The sequence below is a fragment of the Lithobates pipiens genome, unplaced genomic scaffold (genome assembly GCF_037356315.1).
Source record: "Lithobates pipiens isolate NorthernLeopardFrog02 unplaced genomic scaffold, aLitPip1_a1.2 Scaffold_13, whole genome shotgun sequence".
Classification (NCBI taxonomy): Eukaryota; Metazoa; Chordata; class Amphibia; order Anura; family Ranidae; genus Lithobates; species Lithobates pipiens.
Genome location: NW_027507718.1, coordinates 551559223 through 551577819, shown reverse-complemented (window position 1 = coordinate 551577819; position 18597 = coordinate 551559223).

Genomic DNA, 18597 nt, shown 5'->3' with positions numbered 1-18597 from the left:
CAGGCTGTCTGGTAGGTTGAGGGTGTTGCGAGAAAGTGAGACGTTGACGAGCTTGGTCGCTGTTTGCAGATGTTGTGCTAAACAGGGGTTTAGCTGAGACCGACAAAGGATAATGGCTGATACTGGATCAGCTCCTGGCACCTGTGCAAAGAAGGTGTAGTTAAACACGACAGCGCATCTGCTGTGAGATTGCTCTAGCCCGGGAGCAATGTACAGTCAACTTTAAACTGAATTTATAATGACAGCTGTACCATCCTACACAGGAAGGACATGACTGCTAGGGATTTAGACCTGTCTTTGCAATAATCTCTGCTGGTTGTCGGTGGTGAAGGCCATAGTTTGCCCTGTCCAGTAATGACCCCAGAGCTGTACGGCTGTTACTATGGGATAGAGCTGCCATGATGGGGTGTAGCTAAAGAGGGAGGAAATCCAGGTAAACCCGGGGTTTAGGAATATTTCTGGAGGCCATGGTCCTGTATACCAATGGTGGCCAAAAATTGCAGCGAAGCCTGTGATGGTCGCTACATCTGTCACTACCTGGGGTGATAGGGGCGAGATAGATGGTATGAACATTGATATACCGATCTACGTAGTACGGAACCTCTGGCATTGAAAGATCTGCGGCGTCCAGATTAAGGATCTGACAGGGGTCCTGAATCTGGGAGGGGAAGACCGGAAGCATAAAATCAACCCTGGGGAATGACCAAATTGCAGAACTGAGCATACTCAAAACAGACTGAAGCTGCTTCTAGGTATACCCCTGTGTATGGGTGAAGTGTTGAAAAACTGACCTGATAGGGTCGGCTTGTCAAGGGGGAAGCTGGCATGCAAGGATATTTTACATGTCCCTGAAGATGGCAGTTGTGATGGGCAAGCGTTTGGCGTTAGCTACGGGCTGATGCTTCTGGATACCAGGTAGAGGGGATCTTACTGTATGGGCCGTAGACAGAGACGGCTCACCGGGGTCCTGTAAGGATAGAAATGCTGGATGCTGGCTAGATATAGCCTGATAGTGTTACGAGAAGAAGCCAGCTGCATGTGGCAACTTGACATCTGGTGTAGAACGGAAGCTGAACTCAACTGTCCTAAGTGGCTCGTATGAAAATGCCAGTGGGGCCAAGTGGCCAAATGAGTACCGCTGAAAATGATGTGTGGCTGAGTGCCACCGAAAGTGCTTGCAACGATATGCTAAGTTGCGTGCCTAGCCATGATAGCAAGTGTTGTGCTTAAATGTGTGCTTACAACGACAGCAAGGTAGTTGATGTCACTGGAGATGTGTTTGTAGTGGCTGTGAGAAGTATGACTGCATGTGCTTGCGAAGACTGAAGAAGTTATGCCCGGATGCATGCTTGCTATGATTGCAAGAAGTTATGCTTGGATGCATAGTTAGCCAGGTCGAAAAAGACAAAAGTCCACCCAGCCCATGACAAAATCAACAATTAAACAAACAACATAGCACAACCCGACACACACCCAATGCTACACCCACAGCTGATCCAGAGGAAGGCAAAAAACCCCCGCAGAGCATGCTCCAATTAGCTACAGCAGGGGAAAAAATTCCTTCCTGATCCCCCAAGAGGCAATCAGATTTCTCCCTGGATCAACCTACCTATAATATAGTACCCCGTTATATTACGTACGTTAGGAAAGTATCCAGGCCTTACCCAGCAGTAGACATGTGCATTCGTTTTCGTCCGAATGCATTTTCGTCCGAATTTCAGCAATTTTAGTTTTCGTTTTGACAAACGATAACGAAAGCACAAAATCCGAAAAACTAAAGATCCGACATAAATAAATGCTTTATTTTCGTTTTCATTGTTACAACAGTTCGATATAGAATAGGAGATTCGACATGACTCTGACAACAATCTGTGTCTATAGAACCTGTGGTCGAATGTGCCTAACCTTACCTCTATTAGTCTAAGATTATATAGAGAAAATATTCGACAGAGAAAAAAGATTTGACAGAGAGAAAAGATTCTGCAAGTTACTGTCCTAAAAAGAGTTTGGGGACCCGGGTCCTGCCCCAGGGAACATGGATCAATGCAAAAAAAAGTTTTAAAAACGGCCGTTTTTTCGTGAGCAGTGATTTTAATAATGATTAAAGTGAAACAATAAAAGTGTAATATTCCTTTAAATTTCGTAGCTGGGGGGTATCTATAGTATGCCTGTGAAGGGGCGCATGTTTCCCGTGCTTAGAACTGTCCCTGCACAAAGTGTCATTTATGCAGGAAAAAAAGTCCTTTAAAATCACTCGCAGCTATTATGAATTGTCGGCTCCCGTAATACAGAGAACACTCATTGAAAGTCATTGATAAAAAAATAAATAAATAAATAAAAAAAAAAGCGTGAGGGTCCCCCAAATTCAATTACCAGGCCCTTCAGGTCTGGTATGGATATTAAGGGGAACCCTGCCTCAAATTTAAGAAAACATTTGACGTGGGGTTCCCCCTAAATATCCATAACCAGACCCTTCAGGTCTGGTATGGATATTAAGGGGAACCCCGCATCAAATTTAAAAAAAAATTGACGTGGGGTTCCCCCTAAAAATCCATACCAGACCCTTTATCCGAGCACGCAACCTGGCAGGCCGCAGGAAAAGAGGGGGGACGAGAGAGCGGCCCCCTCCTGAACCGTACCAGGCCACATACCGTCAACATTGGGAGGATGCTTTGGGGGTCTGTGACTATGAAATTACGAAATTTAAAGGAATATTACACTTTTATTGTTTCACTTTAATCATTATTAAAATAACTGCTCCCGAAAAAACGGCCGTTTTTAAAACTTTTTTTGCATTGATACATGTCCCCTGGGGCAGGACCCGGGTCCCCAAACACTTTTTAGGACAGTAACTTGCAAATTAGCCTTTAAAATTAGCACTTTAGATTTTGAACGTTGGAGTCCCATAGACTTTAATAGGGTTCTAAAGTATGCTATATAGTTAGCTCCGTCGAATCTTCTTTATACATTCGACAGACACCATAAGCCTTCCAAGACAGATTCGACCGTAATTCATGTGGATTTTCGGACGAATGCAATTTTTGAACGAAAAACGAAATAAATAAAAACGAATTTCGGGAGTAACTAAATAAATTAAGTTTTCGGACGAAAATGAAATTCCGAAACTAAATATTTTACTCTGCACATGTCTACCCAGCAATGCACTGAGCGAGCCAGAACTGCTTGCCAGCAAGGATAGCAATAAGTTTGTGCCTGGGGCTTGCTAGCGACAACTGCAAAGTTTATTCTAGGATGTGTGCTAGCAACCATTGCAAGAAGTCTATGCTTGGATGCGTGCTTGCAACGATTGCAAGAAGTTTATGCTTGGATATGAGTCTGCCACGATTGCAGGGAGTTATGCTGCGGTGATTGCAGGACGTTTGTGATTGGATGCATGCTAGCAACAATTGCACAAAGTTGTACTTGAATGTGTTCGAAATGAATCCGATATGAATCGGATGTAGGTATGAAATGAATCCTATGAATTGGTTGTATGCGATAAATCTGACACAAGCGATCGTGGAGTGTATGAAATGAATCCGATATGAATTGTTGAGTTATACCCGTAAGGCTGAAATGACGGGTGCGGATCAATGCGTTGCTGGTTTGAGTGGATTTGAGTCAATAAAGCGATGAGTATGTGAAATGAAATAAATGAAATGTTTGCCGTGATATAGGCAAGAATTGGTATGTTGTGATTAACGATGAGTTTAGACTGTGGAGCACAGAACGAAATGAGGTAAAGACAACTGGGGCATGCCTGGACGAATCAGTGCATTGCGGATGCTACTGGACTCGACTGACCTGCAAATATGAAGGCAAAACCAGTTGAGAATTCCATACCTGTCACAGACAACTGGCCACATGGTGACCCCAATGGGGGGCGGCGAGTTTGAAATGAAATGAAATGAAATGAAACGAGACAAACAAACACAATGAAACGTTGCCTTAAAATGAAACATCTGCCGTGACAGAGGTGCGGCTCGGTCGTGTCGCAGACGCAACTGACAGCGAACCGGACTTTGGAGCATGTACTGAAATGAGGCAATTAGTGAAATGAAGCCAATGAGCAAGGTCCCCAGCAGGGATCGAAACATTGTAGAACAACTGGATCCGAAGCGGGGAGCAGTACGTGACAGTGAAACGAGTGAGTCCGCCATGGCAGAGGCCCGCATCACCATGCCGTATTCTTGCGACTGAGCGCGAAACGGACTCTGGAGCATGTACTGAAATGAGGCCTGTCCTGGGGCATGCCGAGACGAATTTAGTGCACAGGTGTGACTATTCATATCGGAGCATGATAGGTGAAACAAAATGATACCCATGACAAAGACAAAAATCAGAGGGTGAGCCCATGATTGACAAATGAATCCTGTCTCTGGAGCATGTACCGAAATGAGGCCAAACAGCTGGGCACACCGGAACGAATCGGTGCATCTAAAAAATGCGACAGGATTTGAATCGGAGCGTAATAAGTGACAGAAATGATACGCCATGACAGAGACAAGAATCTATGACTGGACCGATGATTTGACAAAGAATCCGTCTCTGGAGCATGTACAGAAATGAGGCCAAACAACTGGGTGCACCAGGGCGAATCGGTGCATTCCTGAAATGCGACTGGATTCGTAACGGAGCGTAATACGTGACAAGAAATGATATGCCATGACAAAGACGAGAATCAGGGACTGTGCCTGAACCTGCGAGTGACTCTGTCTCTGGAGCATGTACCGAAATGAGGCCAAACAACTGGGCACACCGGGGCGAATCGGTGCATACCTGACATGCGACTGGATTTGTATCGGAGCGTAATACGTGACAAGAAATGATATGCCATGACAAAGACGAGAATCAGGGACTGCGCCTGAACCTACGAGTGACTCCGTCTCTGGAGCATGTTCTGAAATGAGGCCAAAAACTGGGGCACACCTAAGCGAATCGGTGCATCAGAGATCCGACTAGATTCGAATCGGAGCGCGGTAAGTGACAGAAATTAATTAAATGATTTGAAATTAAATGAAATGATTTGAAATGATTCGAAATGATATGAAATTTGAAATGACTCGGACTGCTTAGAGTTTGGCATGACGAGCAGCCGCCTGTGACTTTAAGAAATGATTCGAACGATTCGAATATTTTTTTTTTTTAATTATTAGGGAGTCATCCGATTGAAATGAAACGTCTACGAAATGAGGTGCTTGATGTGGCATGACCGATATGTCACGAACGAGTGATAACAACTTCTCTTGAGAAGAAAAGGAGTAGTGACATTTGAGGTAACGAGTACGGGTGACATGATTGAAAATACGTTTGTGAAATGTAATGTGAGTGGTTCGTGAGTTCAGGATATCGTGTTCAGTGACATAGTAAACGTGAAACGAAAAAATGGGAGCCGAAGCCCTATCTGCGACAGCCGGCTCAGATGCGTTGTACGACAACGGCAATTATTTTTTTGAGTATTGCGCTACTCGGACAAGGAAAACACACGAACACTTACGAAGACAAGACGACTGACAACACGGACATGATCGGGACTAACAAACACGGGAACTCACGAACACTGAACTCACAACGTTTGGTCTTGAAGTGTCGGCCCTAGATCTCTGACGTAACAGTTATCGCGCACAGGACCCGACAAGGAACACAGGCGAACGAGCTGATTAAATACCCCTCCGGGCTCCTCCCATAAATGGAGGCCACCATACTGGCCTTTTTACTTATACCAACCCTACCCAAAAAGTACTCAACATACTTCTATTTAACTTTGTGGGCGCTTTGGGGGAGCAAGCCAGGACGACCAGTTTCAAGTGTCAGATTTCTATTTTGAAATCCAGCCTCAGCCCCAACTGAGGCCACAAAGTTCAGTGCATTTTTTCTAAGGTATTTGTGGACAATGCAGCAGGCAAGTACAATATGGTTCAGGTTATATTCCGCCATGTCTATTGCTGTCAGAAATAGGCAGAACTGGCTGGCCATTATTCCGAACTCATTCTCCATGACTTTTCTGACTCTGGCCAGCCGGTAGTTAACCACTTGCCACCCGCCATATAGCAAAATGACGGTGGCAAAGGGATTGTAATATCCTGACCGGACGTCATATGACGTGATCAGGATATTAAGCCGTTACGCGCCCCCGGGGGCATGCATCACGTCGATCGTTGTTGCGGGGTGTCAGTCTGACACCCTGCAACTACGATCTCGGTGAAGAGTCTCCGAAGGAGACTCTTTACCATGTGATCAGCCGTGTCCAATCATGGCTGATCACAGTGTAAATAGGAAGAGCCGCTGATCGGCTTTTCCTCACTCGCGTCTGTCAGACGTGAGTAGAGGAGAGCCGATCGGCTGCTCCTCTGACAGAGGGGGCCTGTGCTGATCGATTATCAGCACATCCCCCCCAAGGATGCCCACACTGGACCACCAGGGATGCCACTAGACCACCAGGAGATGCCCAGCACCAGGTATTCCCCCTAGACCACCAGGGATGCCAGCTAGTGCCCATAATGGATGCCAATCAGTGCCTACAATGGGCATCACTGATTGGCATGTATTATTGTTTGGCACTGATTGGCATTCATCCCTACAAAACTTTAAATTACAATGCCGCCTATCAGTGCCCATCCTAGCTGCCTATCAGTGCCCATCCTAGCCACCTATCAGTGCCCATCCATGCCCATCCGTGCCACCTATCCATGCCCATCCGTGCTGCCCATTTGTTCCGTCTATCCATGCCCATCCATGTCGCCTATCCATGCCCATTCGTGTCGCTTATCCATGCCGCCCATCCATGCCAATCCGTGTCACCTATCCATGACAATCCGTGCCACCTATCAGTGCCTATTTGTGCCACCTATCAGTGCCGCCTATCAGTGCCACTTCATTGGTGCCACCTCATCGGTGCCCATCAGTGCTGCCTTATCAGTGCCCGTCACTGCAGCCCCGTCAGTGTCCATCAGTGAAGGAATAAACTTACTTATTTACAAAGTTTTGTAACTGAAACAAAAAAAAACGTTTTTTTTTTTCAAGATTTTCTGTCTTTTTTTATTTGTTTAGCAGAAAATAAAAATCCCAGAGGCAATCAAATACCACCAAAAGAAAGCTCTATTTGTGGGAATAAAATTATAAAAATTTAGTTTGGGTACAGTGTAGCATGACTGCGCAATTGTCATTCAAAGTGCGACAACGCTGAAAACTCAAAATTGGTCTGGGCAGGAAGGTGTATAAGTGCCCGGTATTTAAGTGGTTAAAAACCCTCTGGTCCGGGGTGAGGGTCCTCATTGAGAACGGCCGCATTATATGATCACCCAGCCCAAATGCTTCATCTGTGATGAACACAAACGGAAGATCAACCACATTGGCAAGCCCAAGCTACCATTCTGGAGCCATATGTACAACTCTGTCTGGGCGATGACTCCACCATCCAACATCCGATCATTCTTCCCCATGTTCCCCTTGTATGTCACTGACACCACCGCCAACATCACAATACTATTAAACCGCTTATAGTTATAATAGTATGACCCCGAATTGGGCGGTGGGATGATGTGGATGTGCTTCCCATCGATTTCTCGATTGGGAGGCCACAGTCTGCCATTCCTGTGGGTATGAAGGAAACTGTGGAGTCAAACAAGAAAGAAAACTTTTGCACATAACATTGCAAACAAATTCAACACAAACATTCTTGGCCAACATAAGTATAAAATTTATTGAAATTTGTATTTTAAGACAAAAGTATAAGGTCCACTTATCAGAATCCGTACTCCCTCTGATGGCCCATTGTAAAACTTTTAGGAGGGGGATGTTTTGAACAGGTAACCCTCTCCACTTCATTGAGAGCTAAATGCATAAGTAATGTGTGTTACTTTGGCCAGCCCCTCCTTTACTTACACTATTGGCAGCCCATTGGACAGGTAGGAAGTGTCATAATAGAAAAATAGGAATACACACTGTATAAATCAAAGCACATTTTTACATTCTGCAATTACCTATCAAGATAATAGGAGAACAAAACTTTAAACAGTACCATTTGAAAGTATTCAGGCAGGCCCTTGCACTACATGCTTTAGTGAATTCATCCATAAATATGAACACAATAGAGGTAAGTATAGTGAGTATGGGTTTGGCAAAGTCAGCAGATACAGTATTGATATCAGCTGACTTAGCGGTTGGGGGGGAGGGAGGGTTCCAAATGAGTTTGGGGCCTATCCAAAAAAGCCTCTTGCACTCTGCATGAATTTAAGGACAAAAATAATATGTAAACACATTTTAGGGGTGTTTAGGTTAAGCACTACATTGGACCTGACAAAATACATTGTTAAATGACTAGGCTAGGTGTGTATGGGCCCAGGATAGCATGCTGGGTAGGTTAGTGAAGGAAAATATGCAGAAGGGCAAAAAAGGAACTTCCAGCATGTATGAGGATAAAGAGAACATTCACAACATATTACAATCATCTTAATTAGGGAATAATTAAATAAATACAATATATTAGAAAACATTAAATACATAGAATGTGATGTTAATGGATACAACTTACCTTAATATAGTCCTTCTGCAGTACCTGAAAGATGGCAGAACAGGTCTTTGGAATACTGATTCCCAGAGCTTGAGGGAGAACCCAGTCAAGAACTTGATGTCCTGGAGACTTCTCCCTGTCTCCAAGTACCACAAGGTGATGATGAGCCTCTACTCAGGAGTGATGGCTTGCTGCATGTAGGTATCCTGTTTGGTAATATAAGGGGACAGCAAAGCCAACAGACTGTGAAAAACTGGGTCTGTCAGCCGGAGATAATTCCTGAAATCATCAGGATTAAAACTCCCACACCTCCCACAACAAAGGCATGTGACAGAATTGGTCAAGCTGGAGAAACCAATTCTTCGTCCATGAACTCCTCCCCGCCCTGTTCATGGACTGGACTTGGGTCGAAGGAAGAACTCCAACACCAAGCCCCTGCACAGCACAAAATCTATGATGAGTATGGCTAGAAAACGGTCTGCTGGTCAGAATGAACTAACAGAATGCAGTGAAAATCAGAAAGGCCTGAGAAGAACGATCTTAAAATCAGAAATGAGCAGACAAGAATGCACAGAAACACAGATATGAACTCACAACACACACTGAAGAACACATACAAACCCACAAGCGCAAACTGAAGAACAGTAACAAACTGAAAAGCACGAGTCTGAAAAGCATGAATCATCTCTCCAAACTTGTACTAACATAAGATTAGCAGAAAGAGCCCAAAGGGTGTCGCACTTGGTATTGAACTTCCTTTTTATAGCGCCATCATACGTGTTGTACGTCAGCGCGTTCTTGGCAATCATAATTTCCGACAACATTTGTGTGACCGTGTGTATGCAAGACAAGTTTGAGCCAACATCCATCAGAAAAAAATATCCACAGTTTTGTTATCAGAATGTCCGATTGTGTGTACTGGGCTTTAGATTGTTAAGGATGTGGAACTCCCTTCCACAGTTGGGAGTGTCAGAGAGTGTTGATAAAACTTTGAGATGGACATCTTAGTGAATGCTATATACAGGGATATGAATGAATGAATGAATGAAATACTTATATAGCACACAATGTGAACTGAATCTCCTCTAGGCGCTGTGGCGAGCTTTGATCATCTGCTAAAAGAGGAAGGTCTTGAGTTTTTTCCTAAAAGCCAGGTGATTTTCTTCCAGGCGGATGTTGATTGGTAGAGCATTCCATAGCCGAGGCCCTTGGACAGCGAATCTCCGATCCCCCTTGGATTTATACCGGGCTTTGGGCACGAGAAGGAGGTTTTTGTTGGCTGATCGAAGACTGCGGTTTGATGTGTAATGATTTATTTTCTCCATTAAGTATTGCGGAGCTTCTCTATGCACGCATTTGTGGGTGAGGCAAAGGTTCTTGAACGTGATCCGATTTTTTACGGTTAGCCAATGTAAGCTCCTCAGTGAAGGAGAAATGGATTCCCAGGGTTTTTTTCCTGTTATCAGCCTTGCCGCCGTGTTTTGGATCAGTTGTAATCGCGCAAGTTGATATTGTGGTAATCCTATGTAAAGCGAGTTTGCGTAGTCCAGTCGTGAATTAATGATTGTTCCAACTACCACTGCTTTGTCATTCTTTGGGATAAAAGGGATGAGTCTGCGAAGCATGCGCAGCAGATGGTGAGATCGACTGACTACAGATCCTATTTGCGCATCCATTGACATTTGTGCATCTAAAATAACCCCGAGACTCTTCGCTTTGGTCTTTGGGGAGATAGTCTGCCCAAAGACGGTTGGTGGAGACCAGGAGGTTTTGGTTGCGGGCTTATGATTTTGGTTTAAGATAAGAAGCTCTGTCTTTGATTGGTTCCGCTGGAGGAAGTTGGTGGTCATCCAGTCCTCTATTGATTTGAGGCAGTTTTCAAGTTGTTGTTGGTGATCTTTTTTTCCATTGATCTGGAAATAAAGTTGCGTGTCGTCAGCGTAAGAGTGGAAGCAGAGATCTGAGCATCTGATGATTTGAAGGAGTGGGCGAATGTTGAAGAGAACGGGTGACGACGGAGAGCCTTGAGGGACTCCGCAGGTGACTGCCCGAGTTTCGGAGAGGAATTTTCCTAGTTTCACTGTCTGTGACCGATTTCTTAGGAAGGACACGAACCAATGAAGATCTATGTCTTGGACTCCGGCTACTTCTGTGAGGCGGACGAGTAGAGTATTGTGATCTACTGTATCAAACGCTGCACTTAGGTCTAGCAGTACGAGGAGACACGGCTCTCCATCATCTGCTGCTTCGAGGGCGTCATCCCAAATCTTGAGGAGAGCTGTTTCTGTTCCATGACCCGGGCGGGAGCCTGATTGCAGCGGGTCCAGGAGTTTGTGAGTATCCAGGTGAAGTTGTAGCTGATGTACTACAGCTTTCTCCATGATCTTAGAAATGGTGTTGAGGCTTGTAATCGGCCTACGGTTGTTTGGATCCTGAGGGTCCAGGTTTGGTTTCTTGAGTAGAGGTTTGAGGATGCCTTGTTTGAGGATGCTGGGAACAATCCCTTTGTGGAATGATCGGTTTATGAGGTGGGTTATGGTTGGAGCCACGATGTCAGAGCATTCTTTCAGTAGTTTTGTGGGGATGATGTCAATAGATGAGGTACTGTCACGCAGTTTATTAATGATGTTTTTTGCGGTGTCTACAGTAATTGGGGATAGTGAAAATTTTGGCGGTTGCGGTATGTTGGTGCGGACATCCCCTTTATGTATTTGCTGGCTGAGGTTGGATGTTTTCTTCTGACAAATTGTTTCCCTGATGGTTTTGACTTTATCGATGAAAAAATCCGACAGTTTGTCACAGTAATCCTGGGATTCGCTTTCTGGGGGTTCTAGGCACACCGGATTCATTGATTGATTAACCAGTTTAAACAGTTCCCGTGGTTGGTTTGCGGCCGTTGAGATTGTATACGAGAAGTGGTCCTTTTTGGCTTTGAAGATTGCTTTCCGATAATTCTCTGTCAGACCTTTGTAGTTAAATAGGTTTTCCTCGGTGGGATTTCTTCTCCATGTTCTTTCCGCTCTTCTGCGTTCTTGCTTTAGTACGGAGAGGGAGCTATTGAACCATCCAGCATTTTTCTTCCTGATGAGAGCCCTGCGTTTTGATGCTACCGAGTCTGCTGATTGCAGTAATGCCTTGTTCAGGGAGTTGAGTGTTTCCTCCGTAGAGTGGTTTAAGGTTATTGTAGATATTTTTTTGGACAGAGTGGTTTTGAAGGCTTCGGAGTACAGTTTTTTATGTGATCTGGTCCAGTGCGTTGTTACAGGTTTCCGTTTTGCGTTGGTGATGTTGGTAGTGATTTTGAATTTGATGGCGTGGTGATCCGTCCATGGCAGAGTTATGTTGTCGAGTATGTTGACGTCGATGTTCTGTTTGAAAATGAGGTCCAGGGTGTGTCCTGACCCGTGCGTGGGAGTCTTTATCAGTTGCTGTAGACCCAGTTCTTCTAGTTGATTGATGCAGGCAGTCGCGATGGGGTCTTTAGGCTCGTTTGCCCAAAGGTTGAAATCTCAGAGTGCCAGGAAATTTTTGAATTTTAGGGCGTGTATTGCAAAGGATTCCGTGAGGGGTGAAAGAAGATTGGACTTTGGTCCCGGTGGTCTGTAGCACAGTAGAATATGAGTGGTGTCATGGGGTGTTGGTTGAAAATGTAGCGTCAGGGTTTCCATAAAAGACACTGGATTCTGAGATGATGGTTTAGTGAGATCCAGGTGACCTTTAAAGATCACTGCTAGGCCTCCTCCTTTTTTCCCTATCCGGTGTTCGGTTAGGATCCTGTAGTTTTCCGGCACCAATTCGGTGAGGATGGTGTTGCAGTCAGAGGTTAACCAGCTTTCGGTGATGAAGAGGCAGTCTACATTGTTCTCGATGATGAAGTCATGTACTTCCAGTCTATGTTTGACTGCAGACCTGGCGTTAATCAAGGCGCAATCTAATTGTAGTGGTCGAGTAGATGTCTTCCTGTGGTTGGGAGCTGGTTGTTGTACGGTTTTTAATAGTTGTTCTCTTTGAAGTATTTTTTGTATGGAAGATGGCAATGTGGTGTTGATGTTCCTTAGTCTGTGCAGAACTTCAGCTGAGTATTTGAAGTAGCACATGGTTTGTGGATGCTGTTGATGGTACTATGGGGTGATATAAACACACACAGAGGTTGAACTGGACAGACTGGTTCAACCTTGTCAAATATGTAACTATGTGCTTAGATTTATGTGTTTTTATAAGACTGTGGTTTGTGGCAAAACAATTAAAACACATTTTTGGGGTACAAAGTACAGTAAGTAGGCTCAGGTCTTGTTTAACAAATGTCACTTTAAAACACCATTGGCAGTGTAAAGTTATGTGTATTGAATCATTGTGTCCCTCTGGGTGCTCCAGGTCCTTCACAATACCAGCAATGATCTGGCTTTCTAGAACAGAATGTGGATCTCCTGCTCTTCATGTAACATTTTTAGGTGCCAAACTACTTGACATTTTCTGCCAGCTACTGAATATATACATCCTGGTAAGACAAGTTTTATTCTGGAAGGATGTCTGTCAATCATGATTGGTCACAACAAGTACACGGTTCAAGGCAAATCACAGTAACAATTCACTATGTTATAGCTGCAGCCAATCACATACATCACAGTAGTAAACAATGGCATCATGAATGATGCCAAACACAGTTATAAATGATTGCTTATACAGTGTACATGATTTTATAAGCAATCATAATGTTTTTTTTTTTTTTTTAACTATCACCCCCTCCCCAACCCCAGCAGTACAACATCACTATGGTGACACTGCACTGCTCTGAGTTTTTTTTACCATAGTAAGTGCAGTGTCATTATGGCAACAAAATGAACTTTTCTAAAACTAACCATCCGAGTTGCGCTTCGCAATAAGGATGGTCCCCGCTGTCTCTGGGATCTGTGTGTTTCCCAGTAGGCAGCGGAGGACTTTCGGAAAGGGGTGTAGATTCTGCGGAAAGGGGCGTAGCTTCTGCAGAATCTACGCTGGAAGTGGGTGCAGATACCTGTACTGTACAGGTACCTGCACCCCCCTCCCCCCTGAAAGGTGCCAATTGTGGCGCCGGAGGGGGGGGGGGGGGTTCCAATGAGCGGAAGGTCCACTTTAGGGTGGATCTCCGCTTTAAAAGTGTTTGTGGACCCGGGTCCTGCCCCAGGGGACATGTATCAATGCAAAAAAAAGTTTGAAAAACTGCAGTTTTTTCGGGAGCAGTGAATTTAATAATGATTAAAGTGAAGCAATAAAAGTGTAATATTTAAATTTCATACCTGGGGGGTGTCTATAGTATGCCTGTGAAGGGGCGCATGTTTCCCGTGCTTAAAACTGTCCCTGCACAAAGTGCAGGAAAAAAAGTCATTTAAAATCACTCACAGCTATAATGAATTGTCGGCTCCCGTAATACAGAGAACACTCATTGAAAGTCATTGATAAAAAAAAAGCGTGGGGTTCCCCCTAAATATACATACCAGACCCTTTAGGTCTGGTATGGATATTAACCACTTAAGCCCCAGACCAATTGTCAGCCTAAGGACCAGAGGTCTTTTTACAATTTCGCACTGCACTGCTTTAACTGGTAATTGCACGGTCATTCAATGTTGTACCCAAACTAAATTTGCATCCTTTTCTTCCCACAAATAGAGCTTTCTTTTGATGGTATTTGATTGCCTCTGCAATATTTATTTTTTACGATATAAAAGGAAAAAGACTGAAATAAAAAAAAAAATGATATTTTCTACATTTTGTTATAAGAAAAATCGAATAAACTAAATTTTAGTCATACATTTAGGCCAAAATGTATTCAGCTACATGTCTTTAGTAAAAAAAATGTCAATAAGCGTATATTTATTGGTTTGCGCAAAAGTAATAGTGTCTACAAACTAGAGTACATTTTCTGGAATTTACACAGCTTTTAATTTATGACTGCCTATCTCATTTCTTGAGGTGCTAAAATGGCAGGGCAGTACAACCCCCCCCCCCCCCCCCCAAATGACCCCATTTTGGAAAGTAGACACTCCAAGGAAATTGCTGAGGGGCATGTTGAGCCCATTGAATACTTTTTTTTTGTCCCAAGTGATTGAATAATGACACAAAAAAAAAAGTTTACAAAAAAGTCACTAAATGATATATTGCTCACACATGCCATAGTTATATGTGGAATTGCACCCCAAACTATATTCTGCTGCTTCTCCTGAGTACAGGGATATCACATATTTGGGACTTTTTGTGAGTCTAGCCGCGTACGGCACCCCTAAAACCAATCACTGCCTTCAGGATTTCTAAGGGTACAAATTTTTGATTTCACTCCTCACTACCTATCACAGTTTCGAAGGCCATAAAATGCCAAAATAACACAAAACCCCCCCAAATGACCCCATTTTGGAAAGTAGACACCCCAAGGAAATTTCTGAGGGGCATGTTGAGCCCATTGAATACTTTTTTTTGTCCCAAGTGATTGAATAATGACACACAAAAAAAAAGTTTACAAAAAAAGTCACTAAATGATATAGTGCTCACACATGCCATAGTTATATGTGGAATTGCACCCCAAAATATATTCTGCTGCTTCTCCTGAGTATGGGGATACCACATATGTGGGACTTTTTGGGAGCCTAGACACGTACGGCATCCCGAAACCAATCACTGCCTTCAGGATTTCTAAGGATGCACATTTTTGATTTCACTCCTCACTACCTATCCCAGTTTCGAAGGCCATAACATGCCAAAATAGCACAACCCCCCCAAATGACCCCATTTTGGAAAGTAGACACCCCAAGCTATTTACTGAGAGGCATGTTGCGTCCATGAAAATATTTTATATTTTGCCACAAGTTGCAGGAATATTATTATTTTTTTTTTGCACAAAGTTGTCACTAAATTATGTATTGCTCACACATGCAATGGGCATAAGTGAAATTACACCACAAAATAAATTCTGCTGCTTCTACCGAGTATGGGGATACCACATGTGGTGGACTTTTTGGGAGTCTAGCCACGTACAGGACCCCGAAAACCAAGCACCGCCTTCAGGATTTAAATATAAAACGCTACCAAAAAAAACTGTTAGCGATCGCAGGGATGAGGCCTAAATCTGCGAAACGCTGCAGTTATGTGTTTAGTGTTTTGTAAGTGACAGTGATCGATCGATACTGCACTTGAGTGGGCTGGGCGGAGGGGCAAAACGCAGGTGCTAGCAGGTATCTGGGCTGATCCCGCTAACAATTTGTTTTTTTGAACCCTAAACTGCTGGGGACGCTAGTGTAGATCTGATCAGATCAGATATTGATCTGTTCAGATAATATACCACTACGGAAGGTGTATGCTTTGCACGTGGGTGTTAGCGGTACTGGCACTAACCTAGTGCTGCCTGGGGCGACGCAGACCCTGACCCTAAAACCTAATTAATATCACCCACCGGGTGATCAGGGGGTTAAACCTTTATTGGGTAATAAATGGTGGGTGCCCTGATGCTATAAAAAGCAAACTAACTAACCAGAGTCACCCGTAACACTTATACGGTGATCACTGGTGAAAAGGTTAACTAGGGGCAATCAGGGGGTTAAAATCTTTATTAGGTAGTATATGGGGGTCTCTGACGCTATATAAAAACCTGACGGGGAACCTAAATAACTAACTGGATAACCAGGGTCACCAGTGACACTTATACGGTGATCGCTGGTGAAAGGGTTAACTCTAGGGGCAATCAGGGGGTTAAAATCTTTATTAGGTAGTATATGGGGGTACCTAACGCTATAAAAACCTGGCGGTGAACATAAAAAATAACTAGCTACCTAGCGGCACCAGTGACACTAATGCAGCAATCAGAAAAACGATCGCTTAGTGACTCTGGCAAAAGGGGGTGAAAGGGTTACCTGGGGGCAATCAGGGGGTTAAAACCTTTATTAGTTAGTATATGGGGGTCCCGGACGCTATATAAAAACCTGACGGGGAACCTAAATAACTAAATAACTAACTGGCTATCCAGCGGCACCAGTAACACTAATGCAGCAATCAGAAAAACGATTGCTTAGTGACACTGGCAAAAGTGGGTGAAAGGGTTAACTCTAGGGGCAATCAGGGGGTTAAACCTTTATTGGGGGGGTAGGGGGCTACCCTGGACCTAACACTTAGTCCTTTAAAAATTATATAGAAAGGAGACGGACCACGCCTAAAAGGTCTTTTGGAGACCTGAGTCCTAGAGAGGGGATTTATTAACATTGTGAAAGGTCTTTGGGAGACCTGAGTCCTAGAGAGAGGATTCATTAATATTAGACAAAACAGTACTGTAACTTCTTTTGGGAAGGAGAGAAAGAATGACCATGACCCAAACCTCTGTTTTCTTTGTTGTTCTGTTGCATAGAAGTATAAAAGATAATTTGTTGTGTGGAAGAATCTGTAAGGTAAGACAGCCTCTAATTCACTGTAATATGGGTTAAACCATGGTAAATAGACTCCGCCTACCCCTAACCCAGGAAAATTTGTAAGGATTATATTGCTAGGGTTTGTGGTATTGATTTTTTTATTTTGTCATTGGTACATCCTTTGACCACTGCATCAGAAAATTTCAGCTTTTAGACCTTGCCTTGTCCCACTACAAAATGTGATATAAAAAAAAACAGGTCTACAATACAATCACAGATTTATTGTCCAGATAGAAGGCACAAAAAGCCAGATATCGATATAGAAAGGTTCACATGGAAAGGTTTCTATACTGATTTCAAATTGTCAAATGCTCATTAGAAATTTGGATACTGCACAGCAAATTGTGCAGCAACAGGGTCGTTTTAATTGGGGATAATAGGCCTATCTGGTGTATGCCTAACTTTTACCTTATCAGTTGGAATAGGTTGTTTGGTGACTGATGGGCGGTGGTTTGGATGAACCCTGTTCTTGCTATTAGTCTTTCAAATGATCCCATGGCATACTTCAAATAAAAGGCAGCCTAAAGAGCAGATACCTTGCTAATATTCTGATTTATGCACTGCCATGGGGAACATGTACCAATGCAAAATAAAATGAATAATTATAATAATCTCTCTCTACAAAGAATTGTCAGCTGTCCCTAACAACACTGATAATAAAACTGCTATGACCCCACCCGTACATTGATAGGTCATCCATTCCTTCATGCATTCATTGTGCACTGCATTGGAGGTTGTTCTCTATTTTGGTGGTGAACCGACAAACTTTTCAGCCAAAAGTTTGTGATTCACAAACTGTACAAATCCCAGGGATTCACCACAGATCTATGGTAGCTGCTGAATCTCATCCCTACACCTGTATTTATACAGAATAATAATAATAATAATAATAATAATAATAATAATAATAATAATGATAACAATAATATGAATATTAATAATAAACATGGCATTCTTGGCTAACAAACTTCTCATTTTTACTTTTTCATGTACAATATGTCATAATTGTATTTTTTATAGCCTTCACTGTCTATGGTGCTGACAAAGATGGATTCTGTGTATTTTAGGTTTGACCTTTTTTTTCCTACTCTATAAGTAGATTCATATTCCAGTCTATCAGTATTAAATAACAGAATTATTCTTTATAAACCTGACACTCTCACAGCCTTCACTGAGCCATGAAGTCAGTGTCAGGATCCTGGGCTGCTGTCAGTGATGATGAGATCAGGAGAAGAGGAAGAACTCATTGGAGTCTATCAGAGACTCGGCCGTGTTGTCTTCATATGTACACTTAGAATATTGTGGTTGTTGTCTTTGTGTGTCCCTGCACATCTGACATTTGACACCCAGAACTCTGATCACCGCTGTGATATGACTATGAGGAATTATACATTTGAGTACAAATATTCTCAGGATGGAGACATCATTATAGGAGGGATATTCTCTGTACATTCTGTAGTGACAGTGTGGAGTCAGAAGGGAAGTCGTATTAGAAATCTCATGTGTTCAGCGTAAGTGAAATATGAAGTGTGAAGCTTCCAATCTGATCTACAGAGCTGTGTCTTTAGGAGATATGTGTGATAATGTGCAGGACTCATTCAGTCTTTTACACGGCATATATATAAAATCAAAGTATATCCTTGAATATCTTAGTGAAAA